Raw genomic sequence first — 14751 nt, 5'->3', positions numbered from 1 at the left:
TCTAACTGGGCTCTTCCTCACCATCCAAGAAAAAGTATCTCTGTTGAGTAGAACTTTTCTTTTAATTGTCCATGTGAGGCATTTGTCCATTAGTTCTTGACTCACATCCCATCCTCAAATCCAGGCTGTGGTGGTCAGGGTTATTTAGTTCCTATAAAACAAATCACTGTTTACTACAGAACAAATCGTGGTGACCTAGAGTTGAAGAACTTCCTTTTGCTGGTTGCTTTATTTGCTCATTTATTTGTTTTCTGGAAAGGTCCTTGGAGGTTTTTTACACAGCCTGACAAAGACCATTTATAAACAAAGAAACATGAGCTCATGAATTTCAATGACTTGTCCAAGGTCACAAAGCTGATCAGTTGCCTTATGTATATTTGAACCTAGGTCCATCATTTTCCTAGCACTGTGTTTACCATCTTGCTTTGTAGCCTGTTTAATTTTGCAACAGTTGTTCACTGAAACATTCATATCTCTATGTTTCTGATTTTTGATTGTTAAAGACTGCTGGAAGTCTTTCCCAATCATAAGATTACATGACACAGAAAGGCTAATAAAGAGAAAATGAAAAAAGTAAAACAAAATAATGGTGGATTAGAGGTGTCTTAAGGGAAGAAATTTGTATACTTTTTTAAAAAAATAAACACCCGTCACCTGGACCTTAGAAGTGACCTGTCTGCCTCATAGTAAAAGAGAAGAGACATCCAGAAACACATCCAAAAGAAGGTAGAAAAGGACTATTATTATTAAGTTGAAAGTTAGAGAGACAGGCTTATGGTTGAAGGGACAGAACTTCTACAGTAGAAATCTTGTCCTACATTACTAGGATCAGAGTTGGCTGGATAATCAAAAAGTTAGAAAAAATGAGGAAATCATAAATCATCATGCATAGATATTTTAAATATTCTATTTAAAGGTAAGCTGACTAAAATGTATGCATAGGTTAATAATTTGATTTAAATCCAAGCTTTCTCATTTCTCATACATGACTAAAATGCATGTATAGCTTAATAATTTGATTTAAATCCAAGCTTTCTCATTTCTCATACATGACTAAAATGTATGTATAGGTTAATAATTTGATATAGACCAGAGCATCTATTAATTGGAATGTTAAGTTGCCCTTATATAAATATTATGCACTGTCTATTATTTTGGTTTATTTAAAGTGAGGGTCAAACCTGAAGACTCTTGAAACAAGTTGGATACAGACATTTTCTCAATCTTTCATCAGGGCTCCTTGGTCTTTTAAAATCACTTCACACACATCTAATTTCAATTACATAATTCAGTTGTTTTTTTAAAAGCAATTGAAACGTAGTGAGTTTTTCCAAAGCATTCCACTTAGTTTTCTTAGCATCACAGTATAAATAATTCTCTTCCCATATTCATATTTTATCCATTTACTATTTAACTGAAATGCATAATCACAATAAGTAAAATGGCATGCATAGATTTAGAAACAGACACTCTTAGTAAACATATAACGCTAGGGTGGGGGATAAAAGTATAAATGTGCAACAGAGAGCAGCTTATTACTATGGATGTTGAGACACCAATGGCGTCAGTCCATAATTTATAGAGAGAATGGAGAGCATCATTTAATTTGCCAACTCAGTTGTGTAAAGTCTGGATGGAAGACTTTATAATATGGTTGACTTTGATGTATTCTACGGGGAGTCAACCCTATGTTTTCCACAAGAAGAAAATGAAGAAAGCATGTTGTGTGGCTGAGGAATGCCAATTAGGAACAATCCTATATAAAACTCCTTCTTAAACTAGCTATTAAACATTTACAAGGTCAAGAATTGGTGGCATAAAGAAGAAAGCCAAAGTACCATCTTTATATAGGAATTAACAAATCATTGATTTGTTTTTTAAATAAAATTAATTTATATAAATCTATAAAAACACCTACCCTTTATTTTGGATATTCCCTAGGAGTTTTTGAGGGTGTTGCAGGGTACATAATATACTGTACATAATATACTTCATTAAGGATTTTTTATTATAATTGGGAAAACTAAACTAACAAACAAAAAAACTAGAGCTAGGTAAACACACACACACACACACACACACACACACACATACTCTTCTTTTAAAGGACAATAGGCTATTCCAAAATTGAGACTTGAACTACCAGATCTCCATGTGAAAGCCAGAATACTAAAATGACCCCCAAGATTCCTGCCCCAATATTATTGCTCTGTATAATTTCCTCCCATTGAATGGACCAGACTTATGAATACGATAGATAGCCACTCTATGATTACATTACATGGTATTAGACTCTGTCATAGCAGAATGGAGAAAATTCTCAGCTGATTCCAAAGAAGTAAGCTGTCATATTACGAGAGGGCCATGTAGCTAGGACCCAAGCAAGCCTTCTGGGAACTGAGGGTAACCCCTGGCCAGAAGTGAGCAAGAAAAGTAGGATTTCAGTCTACAACCATGAAGAGCTGATTCTCTTAACAACCTGCATCCCTCACTGATGCTGTGATTGATTCTAGCTATGTGAGGCCTTGAGCAGAGAACCCAAGCAACCTGTGCCTACACTCCTGACTCACAGGAGTGAACTCATGGGTAAGGCAGAATACAGACTTCCTGAGAGCTTTAATGGAGGTTGTTTGAGAATATTCACTCTGAATATTGTCATCCATATCTCTTAGTTCAAGAAACAATCTCTTTCTCTCAGCTTAAATTTTCAAGAGGAAAATCTGATTTATGTACCTGGGGTCAGGTGATAATACATGGACCAATCAGCTGTGACTAGGAAGGAAGATTCCTATAGATCAGGCACCATTGCTGGATGAACCACCTCTGAGCATTGAGAGTGGCTTCCAGAGAAGAGGGAACATGAGTTTGAAGAGCCTCAAGAAGTGTTTGCTACATAGAAACCCTGTAGTCGAAGTACATTCTGAATATTAAAGATACTTATGAGTATTATATTTGGAAGGCACTGGAAAAATCACTGATCACAGTGGATTCCACCATCAGTTACTACCAATGAACAGTTTTATCTATCTCACAATACACAATACTCCTATTTAAAAACAAAACCAGAGGGGTGCCTGGGTGGCTCAGTGGGTTAAGCCTCTGCCTTCAGCTCAGGTCATGATCTCAATGTGGAATCAAGCCCCACATTGGGCTCTCTGCTCAGCAGGAAGCCTGCTTCCCCCCTCTCTCTCTGCCTGCTGCTCTGCCTACTTGTGATCTCTGTCTGTCAAATAAATAAATAAAATCTTAAAAAAAAATAAAAACAAAACCAGAAAACTGTCCTGACCAACCTCCATTTAGTAAAGACTAATGTATTACTTTTCCTTTTACATTATTTAAAACATGCATGATGATGTCAACACTTTTTAAAGCAATAAACAACAATCACATTACTTTTTTATGTCCTATAAATTATTGAAGTATAACTCATGGAGCTTCCACCTGATTAACTACATAGTACACTCTAAGTCCAAAAAGATCAAGTTCAGAACCATTCATCCAGCCCAGTGCCCTCACCTCATAGTTGTTGAAATTGTAAGAAATTTGACTTTTTTCTTAATCTGAAAATAAAACCCAGAATCCAAAATCCTCCTCTCCTTTAATCAAAAACCAAACAAAGAAATTAAAGAATCTACTTCCTTCAATATCAACGGGAAGAATGGAGGAAAAATCTTCAGGTAGAGAGCCAGTCAGGTATCACACATCCAATCATACAGTATTGGCAGAATTTCTGCCTGTGTAAGTTCTGTTCTTGATGTCAGGAAATTAACATGGTTGCCACTTGAGGGTAATTCCCAGCCCACAGTTCTATCATGGAGTAAGAGAGCTACTAATCTCAATGAGGTAAGCATAATTCATTCATGCACCACTTACTAGTTGAAACTATTCTTCAACTGTCCCACAAAGGTATTTCATAAGTCACGGGAAGAACCAAGAAGTTTTGGAAGGTCCAAAGAAAACCAACTGCTACCACTTGGAAACAGATACAGTATTGGTAATATCAACTTTCGACACTAAGTACTAAACATGAAAATATGATTCCAATTGTTCCTTAATGACACAGGCACTTGGTTAGGTGCAAGCATGTGATTGGGAATCCTGATTTCTGAATAAATGCCAATGTTGAGTTTCCAGGATCTAATTACAATTTCCAGGGTTTTAATAATAAAGACTTTGAAGGTTTGTTAAACTTCAAATGTCCTTAAAACTTTTTTGATGAGTTAACTGTAAACGAATAAAAAACATGTGCATTAAGTTTCCCTTGGAATACATGTGGGTTTAAAAATTAAGGGAAAAAGGACTTGGCAAACATTGACTTTGAGACCTGCCAAAGCCAAGGCATTTGAAAAAATAGCTCAAGACATTTGGAGAATCCCAAAGTCTGGTAGGGTTTGTCCCTCCTTTAAAGAACAAATTAGACTGAAAATAACTTTTTTTTAATGTTTCAACATGGACATTCTTGCTAAAATATTGAAAGTGTATAAATACCATGCTATTTTTACATGCATACTCACACACACACACACACACACACACACACAAATACATACACAGGTAGACATACAAATATATTTTGACTTGGCCTAAGTTCAAACTTCAGTGAGTATCAGCCTTACTTGGCTCCTTTTAACATTCACAATACAAATGAATGAAAAACTTACACCAATACTCAAACACATATCACAGCACATTTTATTTGATGGGATTGTTCCATACTGACAAATCTTATTAAGTTACAACTTCTATAAAACCCTTCAATGATTTCTTATTACTCACTCCAAGCACATCAAAGCCCTTAGTTTTCTATGATTTTGTACCTTTCCCCAGGCAAATCTACTATTCAAATCTTTATTTTCCCGTTCTTCCCTGTGTATACTCATTCTTCAACAATGCTACAATAACTCCCATCACATGGCTTGCAAACACCCATCATTTGCACCTTTCCTTTTTGGTCCTCTCTGGAGGATAGAATACCACTTCACCTCCACCTGCAAATGTCCTGATCATTCAAAGTACAAACTAAAATAAGGCTTCCTCATGACCTCTCTCATATCGTCTCTCATAACCATAGACTTGGCAAATCTCACCAAACCAGGCATCTTTAAAACAACAACAACTCTTCCAAGTCTCTGTGTTGCTCACAATCACAGTTCAAATCTCTTGGCATTACAGAGGTGAGACAGGTATAGAAGAAATCTTTACACTCATTCCTCCATTCTTGCTGGTTCTGGCTGATTTGAGAAATTGGACCTGAGGATACAGGAAGAAGTCAAATATAGTATTAATTTCATCACCGCTATGGCTGGACTGGTGAAAATGACACAACTTCTATTTCCAAGAATCCAATAATAAGTAGCCAAGCTGAAATAGAGGAAGAAATTTAGAAATAGTGTCAGGATACCTGCTAGGCGCCTACCAAGACAAATGCACAGGGCTGAATCAAATCTTTCCTATTCAATTTTGATGCAATACCTTCTCACCCTGATTAGTGGATTATAGTGGATGAGAGTAAAAGTAATGCCTGTCTGGATTTTCTCCAGCACTGGTAGGGAGTGACACAAAAAAAATCAACAACTAGGGCGCCTGGGTGGCTCAGTGGGTTAAGCCGCTGCCTTCGGCTCAGGTCATGATCTCAGGGTCCTGGGATCAAGTCCCACATCGGGCTCTCTGCTCAGCAGGGAGCCTGCTTCCTCCTCTCTCTCTGCCTGCCTCTCTGCCTACTTGTGATCTCCCTCTGTCAAATAAATAAATAAAAATCTTAAAAAAAAAAATCAACAACTAACTATTCTTTCCCCAACCAATTCAGGGCTACCATGCTGGGGATCCTGCCTGCCTTCTAGCTCTCCTTACAGGTGATCTGACCCAGCCATATGCTTGTAGGACCTTGAATATCTCCTGTTTGTCCATGTGATATATTTATTTTTAATAAATCTGTCCTTTGAAAATGTTGTTCTCTGTGGGAAGGCTCTTCTTGTCCATCTGGTACAGCTATTCAAACCTGGAAAACTCAGCTCAGAAATTATCTTTCGTAGACAATCACTGAACCTCCTTTGTCTCATTTTTCTATCTACTCCTTTGGGTGGTTTGACCATCATCTTTGATATTACATAATGTACTGGCTTGTAGTTCCTACATACAATTCTTCCTGACAAGAGTGAACTTCTTAAGAACAGGGACATATATCCTGTTTCATTCATTTCTATCACCTAGATTTGCTTCATACAATCAATAATCAATATAGTCAATAATAAAGAATTGTTATTTAAATATGAGTAGATCTAGTTGATAAACTGGCTTCTCTGATCAAGGCTGTACTGAGAGTTAAATGGGGCCAACTCAGCATGGTATAACTTTATGCAGATTTGAGGGTGAGATGAGGGGGCTGAACAGGGCAGGAAACAGGCAAGACAGACAGAACATATAGTCCCTTCCAGCAATGGTACAAATGATCATTCTTGTGGTCTTAGTCTGGTTTGTCCACTCCTTCCAGCCTTTGGCTTCTAATTAAGCTATAATCCATGTTATATCTTTATTCCTTCAGAGCCAGCAGCTTTCTGGATGCCCATTCTGTTGTAGAGACAGAAGTACAAGGAGCTGAGTCTAATCACAGGAAAGCATTTAAAGCATCCGTCCATGACATAAGTGCTAACACTTCACTGGCCAAAGTAGGTTCCTTGGCCAAGCCCAAAATCAATGGGGAAAAATATTCTACCAACTTTGATGGCAAGTGCTACAAATTCATGTGGCAGAAAGTTTGGGCGCATTATTTCATCACAGGAAGGGTGCAAACATCGGGAGAAATTTTGTAGTCTCCCACATTGCCATCACTCTGACAGTGAGTGCTCAGTAACTAATCACCCCTGTCTTCTCTTCTATTTATAGAGCAATATCCTGCTCTCTTTGAAAAAAGAAATTTAATGTCAAATGTACCTTCCACATTAAGTTAGTGGCTAGCTTGGGGTTGTCCAGATTGGGGATGGTCTCATGAAATTACAGAGGACACAGTGTGAGTTGCTTTGGATAAATATATGTTGGTCATGAGGTGATGGCAGAAGCCAGGAATCATGCTCACAAGGGATGATTGAATTAAATGTTAAATAAATAAGTACAAATTTTAATCATGGATCAAAGAAGCATATAGATAGGAAGTAGTAATCAAGATAGGGAACCAAATGTCCCAAAACAGGGGAACTGGGAGTGATTTGGGGCCAATAATAAGCACCCAGAAACAAATGTCTTGGGTACTTCAAATAATCAGAAGCCAGTGATCTAGACAAAGTTGAACATATGCACAAGAATAAGACTTATCATCTATTGGACATCTACATCTCTGGCTCTTCAGTAGGCATTTGTATACATTTTGTCTTCTCCAATCAAATTTGATTCTTCTATCAATATAAACCTTATAAAATGATAATATTTAACTATCAATACATCTTAATATCCCAAAGGAAGTTATTTTAAAACATAGCTCTGAATGATTACCCAAATTATATGTTCACTTTCCATTTTTCCTAACTACTTTATATGTAAGTTAATTCACAAGCGGTCTATTATTAATTTTAACATATCCTGAACACAAGTTCATCATTCATAAGAGAAGGAAGAAGCAAAATAGAACAGTTATTAGGGTACATGCATCATTTCATTTATTTCTTCCTGCATGACAGCAAAGTAGATGATCCCCATCCTTCCTTCACTGACTGAGAAACTCAGGCCAAGAGAAGCCAAGTAATGTCCCAAAGTGTGGACTCATAAGACTATATAATTTTTATTATACCAAAATGCCAAGTTCTCTGACAAGAAAGTATTCTACTCATTGAATACACAAAGAGTTCTAGTCTGTGTCAACTTGATTCTCACATACTAAGAGGCCAGATCTGGTGGGGTAAGCATACCTCTTCTGTCTGTAAGCAATAATTCAATGACTCTACAAATCACCTTACCTTCACAGAGAACTAGAGGACACCACAATAGCCAACCGAAGACATTTTCCTTACTATTGACCTCCAATGTGCATCTTGGATCTTCTGTGTCCTTAATCAATATTTGTTAATAGTTAGCTTTTATATACTCTCCCTTATAATCTCAGATTTTTCCTTAGCAGTAAACATTTCATGAACAAGAAGTTATTACCCAATTCATTCATATTTTTGCTACTTTCAGCCAGTTTAAAGGTGCACATGAACAGGGGAGGGTGAGGTGTGGAGGGTGAGAGAGAAAATCTTAATCAGGCTCAGGACCTTGAGATCATGACCTTGAGATCATGATTGATGAGCGACTAAGCTGGATGCTTAACTGACTGAGTCACCCAGGAGCCCCTGAAGAATTATTTTTAATTCTGATAATAAGGTTTAGAATTATGTATCTATTTTTGTTAGTAACTTACATGAAAATTGAATTCATCCTGGAGCAAGAGGAGTTTTGTTTTGTTTGTCCATTAGAAAGGTAATTAGTAGGCTACTAGGTTAGTAAGTTGAGACACTTTGAATGGATTGTTTCTTCTGGTTCAAACTGGAACTGTGGAGAACAAAAACAACTTCCAACAAACTAATTTCTAAAGGGTTTAGACTTTAGGGGAATTGGGTTTATAATTAATTTTTTCCATTCCTAAGAGATTTCTAAAAAATTCTCTTTCTTGATAGAAAATCCATTCTTCCTCTTAGAGGTACATTTTATTTTAAAGCTTCCAGAGGCAGTTCACTTTAGGGGAAAAGTTTTGTATGGCTTTGGGGCCAGACACATCTTGGTCTGTCATCTGATATATTTGGATAACACACTTAAACCATCTGATCATGAATTTTCCAATTTATAAATAAGGATAAGAATACCTAACTCATAAGCTTGCTATAAGGATTAAATGAAATAAGGCATAAAGTTACATTTTGCAGTGTAACAAGAAGAGAGCTTTTCAGCGTGGTTGGGTTGAGAGGTGATAGCCATCAAGGAATGTTGGAAGGCTGTGGATGAGATTTTTGTTTCTCCTATCTTGATGGAATCCCTGCATCAGAGGATAAAAAGAAGAGATCCCTCCCTTTGCTTCTGGCTGATGTTTCCCTGTGTCACAAGGGTTGATTACAGCTCTTCCTTCCCTCCACAAGCCTTTCTACTTGAAGGTACAAAAGGGAGAGGGATGTGATTTTTGCTGTAAGTGCCACTGGTATAACCTTAGTGCATTTTGATATATTGTTACTTCAGTCCTAGAACAGATCCAGTAACAAATTCTAGCCAGGGCTGAAATGTTATTAGGATTAGATACTTGTATCCTTAGTAGATTAATAGTGTAAATAATATGGCAACAGTGGATACTATGATGTACTGCTCAGATTTCCTTTCAGGACTGGGAAGGTACTGATTCCCCCAACTGTCAGATGTGGTGACTGCTGATGGTTCACAGATCAGTCCTTTTCTGGAAAGGTCCCTGTGCTGGGGGAAACTGCTTTCCTCCAGGTTAAGCTCACATTCAGGGGCAATTTGGGGTGTGGTTACAAAGGCCTGGTCCCCTTTCCCAAGGAGGAAATATAACTGCATGAGGTAAATCTGTTAACACATAGTATTTCTGTTACTTTCCTCACCTTCTTGTGCTTTGCACATGAGAATGCATCAATACATTGATAACCCAGAAAATCTTAGAAAAAATTGTTAACTGAGCACAGACCAGTCTGAGGGTCCAAGTGGCTGGGCTGAAAGATGTATAAATTGCCCAACTGAGAAGGCAGATGGCACCTGGAGGGAAACCCAGGCCCCTCTGCCAAGTGTTGAATTTCAATCACTCTATTCAGGTATTTAAATTCTCTAGGTCTGGGGAACCTGGGTGGCTCAGTTGGTTAAGTGGCCAACTCTTGATTTTGGCTCAGGCCATGATCTCAGGGTCCTATGATTGATCCACAACTCGGGCTCTATGCTCAGTGGAGAGTCTGCTTCAGGACTTTCTTTCCCTCTTCCCCTTCCCCAACTCCCTCTCTCTCTCAAATAATTAAATAAATCTTTAAAAAAAATTCTCTAGGTCAAGTGTAATTCCCTCACCCGCTATCTTTCCAATTCATTCACTTGGATGACCCTCACATCTCTTAAAAACAGCCCTCACGAGTCACTTCTTACATGGAGTCTTCCATAATTCTCAGACTGTATTCATTTTTTCTCCTCTAAGGTATTGATGAGATATAGGCCTAAGGCTTTTAATACTTTCACCTCATTTTACTATAATTTTAATCTTACTAGAAGGGGGTCCCTATAGAGATCTTTGTCCCCCAAATCTACCAATGATACTTAAGTATATGTTGAATCAATATTAGTTAAATTAAACTGAAATATGAAAAGGTCACTTTTTATTATCATTCCAATTTTGAACTGGCTGAAGTGAAGATCACCTCTGACTTTACCAGATAACAACCATTTTTTTAAACTCTCTGGGAGGCTGTGTTGCCATTCCAAGAGCATATTTTAAATAGATGAGACACATACCTAAGGCTTTAGAGAAAAGAAGACTATTCTCTCTAGAAAATTTATAAGAAAATAATCTGCTCACTTGAGGGACTGTCACCCTCCCCAAGTCTACAGCAAAGCACAGATTCATGAGATCCTTCTGAAAATTGTTTTTTGAAACTATGAGGCAATGTAAGATCCAAAGTCTCTTTTTTACTTCCATATTACATAAAGAAAAATCACTACTTGTTGTATTAGAACATTCACTTATTCAATTTTTAAAAAATATTTACATTTTTTTTCTCCTAAACATTCTCAAGTCTTTTGGCACATTATTCATTTCAATTATGCTGAAATTTTTCAATCTGGCCTTGGTTATACAACTCAGGTCTTTCATCACCAGTCCCTCTCCATGAGAGTGGGTAGTTTTAAATAATCTTATTATAGAAAAGAATAGATTGAGTGGTTTGAATTACAATTTCCCAACAGATTTCTAGTTCAAATAAAACTGTCTTTGGTTTTAATGTGGTTCTTTTTGTGCAATGGCAGGAAATAAAAAGGGACACATTTTCGGAGCTAAATATGGTAGGTACAAACCCCACAACATTTTGGAGAGACACTAGGGCAAACCTATTTATTCTTCAGAGCAAAAGACTAAAGTTAAACCAGTGAACTCATTAGCCCAAGGTCACATACCTAGTGAACAGCAGAAATATGACTTGATCTTAAGATGTTATTATTTTACTTCAAAGAAGCAACTGTAATTAACCAGAGACTTAAGAGGACTTTTCCCAAGGTCAGAAAATCTTGATTCAAATTCTGGGTTTGCTGGGATTGGGTATTAAGGGAACTTTGGCTAACTCAGTTTCTCATCTACTAAATGTGGTATTCATACCCATTTCATAGAGTAGAATAAATTTTCAATAAATATTTGCTGGATCTGCTACTGGGCCTTAGAAGGGTGTCTTTGCCAAAATAAAATTTTGAAATTTCTTTTAAGGTATCTTACATTTAAAGACAGAAAGAAAGATGTATAATGTTTAAGTCAGTAGATAAAGTTTCAGGCTTCTCCCTACTAGTCAACTGATGCAGACCAGTGAACCTCAAAACTCATCAGCTCTTGTTTGCAATATGATCCAAATTTTCCTCATGAGGAAACAAAGTTTGAGGTTCTCCTAAGTTCAACCTCAATGTATAGCTACATACATTCTGTCAAACTGTGAAATCATTTGCTCATCAGCCAGAATAACTCCAAACAATGGGATTGTTATTTGCAAGATGTTCTTAAAACTCAGAGCAAAGCTGTTCTTTGTATCTGTCTCAGAGGTTCATAGAAATGCTACTTTCTTAAAGTAAGTCCAAAAATCTGTGGATGATTTTTATTAATTTAGTGCATGAGCTTGTGGCTTGAGGCAGATCGTCAAACACTGACTCCATCCTTGGATGCTTTTCCCAATCCCATTGCTCTTGAGCCAACAACAATTGCCTGATTGGTTACTGGCTACAGCAACGGGGGAAATCTACTCACTTATTTTATCAGGCAGAAAGAACCTGCTTCTGTTTTCTGGTATTCCATTTGAGAACTCAAGGCCAATTGTGCTTTTCTGCTGGAGAAGTAGTTCACTATTTCATGTGATGACCCTCTAAGTATAGCACAACCTAGGATCTCCTGGAAGGATTGGGGAAGAGGGTTTGTTTTGAGAAATAGAGAAAGAGCGAGGAAAAAAAAAATGGTACCTTCTTGTTCAACTAAATTACAAATGTCTATCGTTTACTAAGACTTCATCATTAACTTTTTTTAGATATAAGATATGTACATTAATGTGCACAGATTTGAAGAACGTACCATGATGGTCTTATGGATGTCTACACCTATGTAATTATTATTCTGCTCAAGCAAGATTTCCAGAACCCAAGGGCTCTTCTCTTACCTAGTTAAACACTTGCCACCCTCTACCATGCATACACTCGGGTAAACATCCTTACCTTCTATTAACAAAGATTATTTTGCCTGTCCCTGAAACATATATTAAGTGGAGTCATACAGAATGCATTTGGAGCACCTGACTTATTTTTCTCAGTACCATGTCTGAGAAAGTATGCCTATTAGCCTCCTTTTCAGTTGAGAAAACTGAGCTACAAAGAGGTTGAATAATTTACCCAATGTCATGTAGGTGGCAAATAACACAGGATTTAAATTGAAGTGACTGTGCATGACAGTATTGTACATGACAGTAATCTATCCACTTAGATGAATGTGTAGTATCAATATAGTGTACCAGTATGCTGTAATTTATTTATCCTTTCATCTATTTACTTAGATTGTTTCCATTTAAGGGCTATTACAGAAGAAAGTGCTATAAACATTTTTGTTAATGTCTTTGGTTGACCTCTGCATTCCTGTGTCTCCGGGAAATGCCTGAGGATGGAATTGCTGAGTCATCGAGTAAGCTCATATTGAGTGTTAAGAGATGCTGATAAACAAGTGTTGGGAGAGAGTGGGACCAATGTATACTTTCACCGTAATGTATCATTATGGTTAAATATACGTAGGATTATAACCCATGTATACTTCCACCCGAAATATATGCGGTTTACAGTTCTCTATCTGCCAGCACACCTGAAGTTATCAGCCTTTTAGATTAATCTAACTCTCATTTCGGTTCTATTTATGTTGTAAGAGGAAATCTAGTCATGTGTTTAACAGTGTTAATGCAGTCACTTCAATTTAAATCCTGTGTTATTTGCCACCTACATGACATTGGGTAAATTATTCAACCTCTTTGTGGCTCAGTTTTCTCAACTGAAAAGGAGGCTAATAGGCATACTTTCTATCCAGGGTGGTTGTAAGGACTAAGTGAGTGTTGTTTAGCTCTTAGAACAGCACACAGCAAGCACCCTAAGTGTTAGGTCTTTTGGTGTGTGCTTGTTTTCAAGTAATATATTGACATTTCCAAATTCAAGATATACTAAATATTTGTTAATTTTAAAAAAATCAAAATACTTAGCTCATGGCTATGATTGATGAGCGACTGTGTTGTAGGGGGAGGAGGGAGAGCTGGAGACATGAAGCTGTATAGGCTGCAGGAACCAACCAGAGGAGACGTGTTAGGCTAATTTGTTTAGACTTCCCTGAGAAGGTCTTTGGGACACATTAATGCAAGCCAAGTTGTGTTATCATACTTGTGTGATGGGCTAGAGGTTGGAGGGGAGAGGGGGCAGAATATTAGCTGCCTCCTGTAGAGGACTGCCATAGGTACTAGACACTATGCTAAACATTTTACAAATGTTTTCTCATTGAACCCCAAACGTGATAGAATCCCATCATCCTCCTTTTGTATTATGAATAGATTGAAGTTAAGGAAGATAAGTAACTTCCCCAAGTTCACAGAGGTAATAAGTGGTAGAGCTGAGGTTTCAATCCAGGGTGTCTGACCCCTGGACTGAGGTCCCGACCATGTCCAGGCATCACACTATGTGTGCTACAAATAACATCTCCAGTTCCCTTTGCAGCCCTGTAGGGGAAGTACAAACTTCATCTCACAGATGAGACCACTAAGGCTCCAACTATAAAGTACCATCCCCAGGTTCACGCGCTCTGGCAGAGCTGATGTTCAAAATTGTGTTTGCTGTGTCTTTTCTTCTGGGATCCCATTCTTTGGGATGGGAGCTCATGGCAAACAAACCTGAAAAATGCTGTTGCTACCTTAGTCTAAATCAGAGGCTGGCAAGTTTTTCTAAAAAGGGCCAGATAATGAATATTTGAGGTTTCTTAGTCCATATGGTCTTTGTACAGCTAGTCTACTCAACTACTTCAACTACTGTAGCTTGAAATATGTACAGAAATGGACATGTGTGGTTATGTTCCAGTGTCTCTATTTACAAAAATAGGCATGGGCTAGATTTGGCCTGTGGGTGGTACTTACTGACTCCTGGTATGAAACAGCAAAAGAACAAAATCACCCTTCTCTGACTAGTTATACGTGGTAAAAATAAAAATAAATAAAAAATTTCATTTCATATGTCATAAATTACCTAATACAAGTTATTTAACCATTGTATTGTATTTGGAATATTCAGAGTTTTTATCTTCTTTTTTGTTGTTGTTGTTTGATTTTTCCTGAATAAATATTGCTCTTCCAAACCCTTTGTTTTCACAGTGTTTTGGGTTTGGGTTTTTTTTTCTCCTTTAGAATTATGTCCATGGGATAAATCCCCAGGAGTGAGATTACTGGTTAAAGGATATGGATGTTTTTAAAGGTATCTATAAAATTATACTTTCACTTGAGGTGTATTGAATCAATCTCCCTACTCCTTCCAAAACCA

This window comes from Mustela nivalis (genome assembly GCF_964662115.1).
Source record: "Mustela nivalis genome assembly, chromosome: 2".
Taxonomy (NCBI): Eukaryota; Metazoa; Chordata; class Mammalia; order Carnivora; family Mustelidae; genus Mustela; species Mustela nivalis.
The sequence above is the reverse complement of the archived record's forward strand: the minus strand, read 5'-3'. Positions refer to the sequence as shown.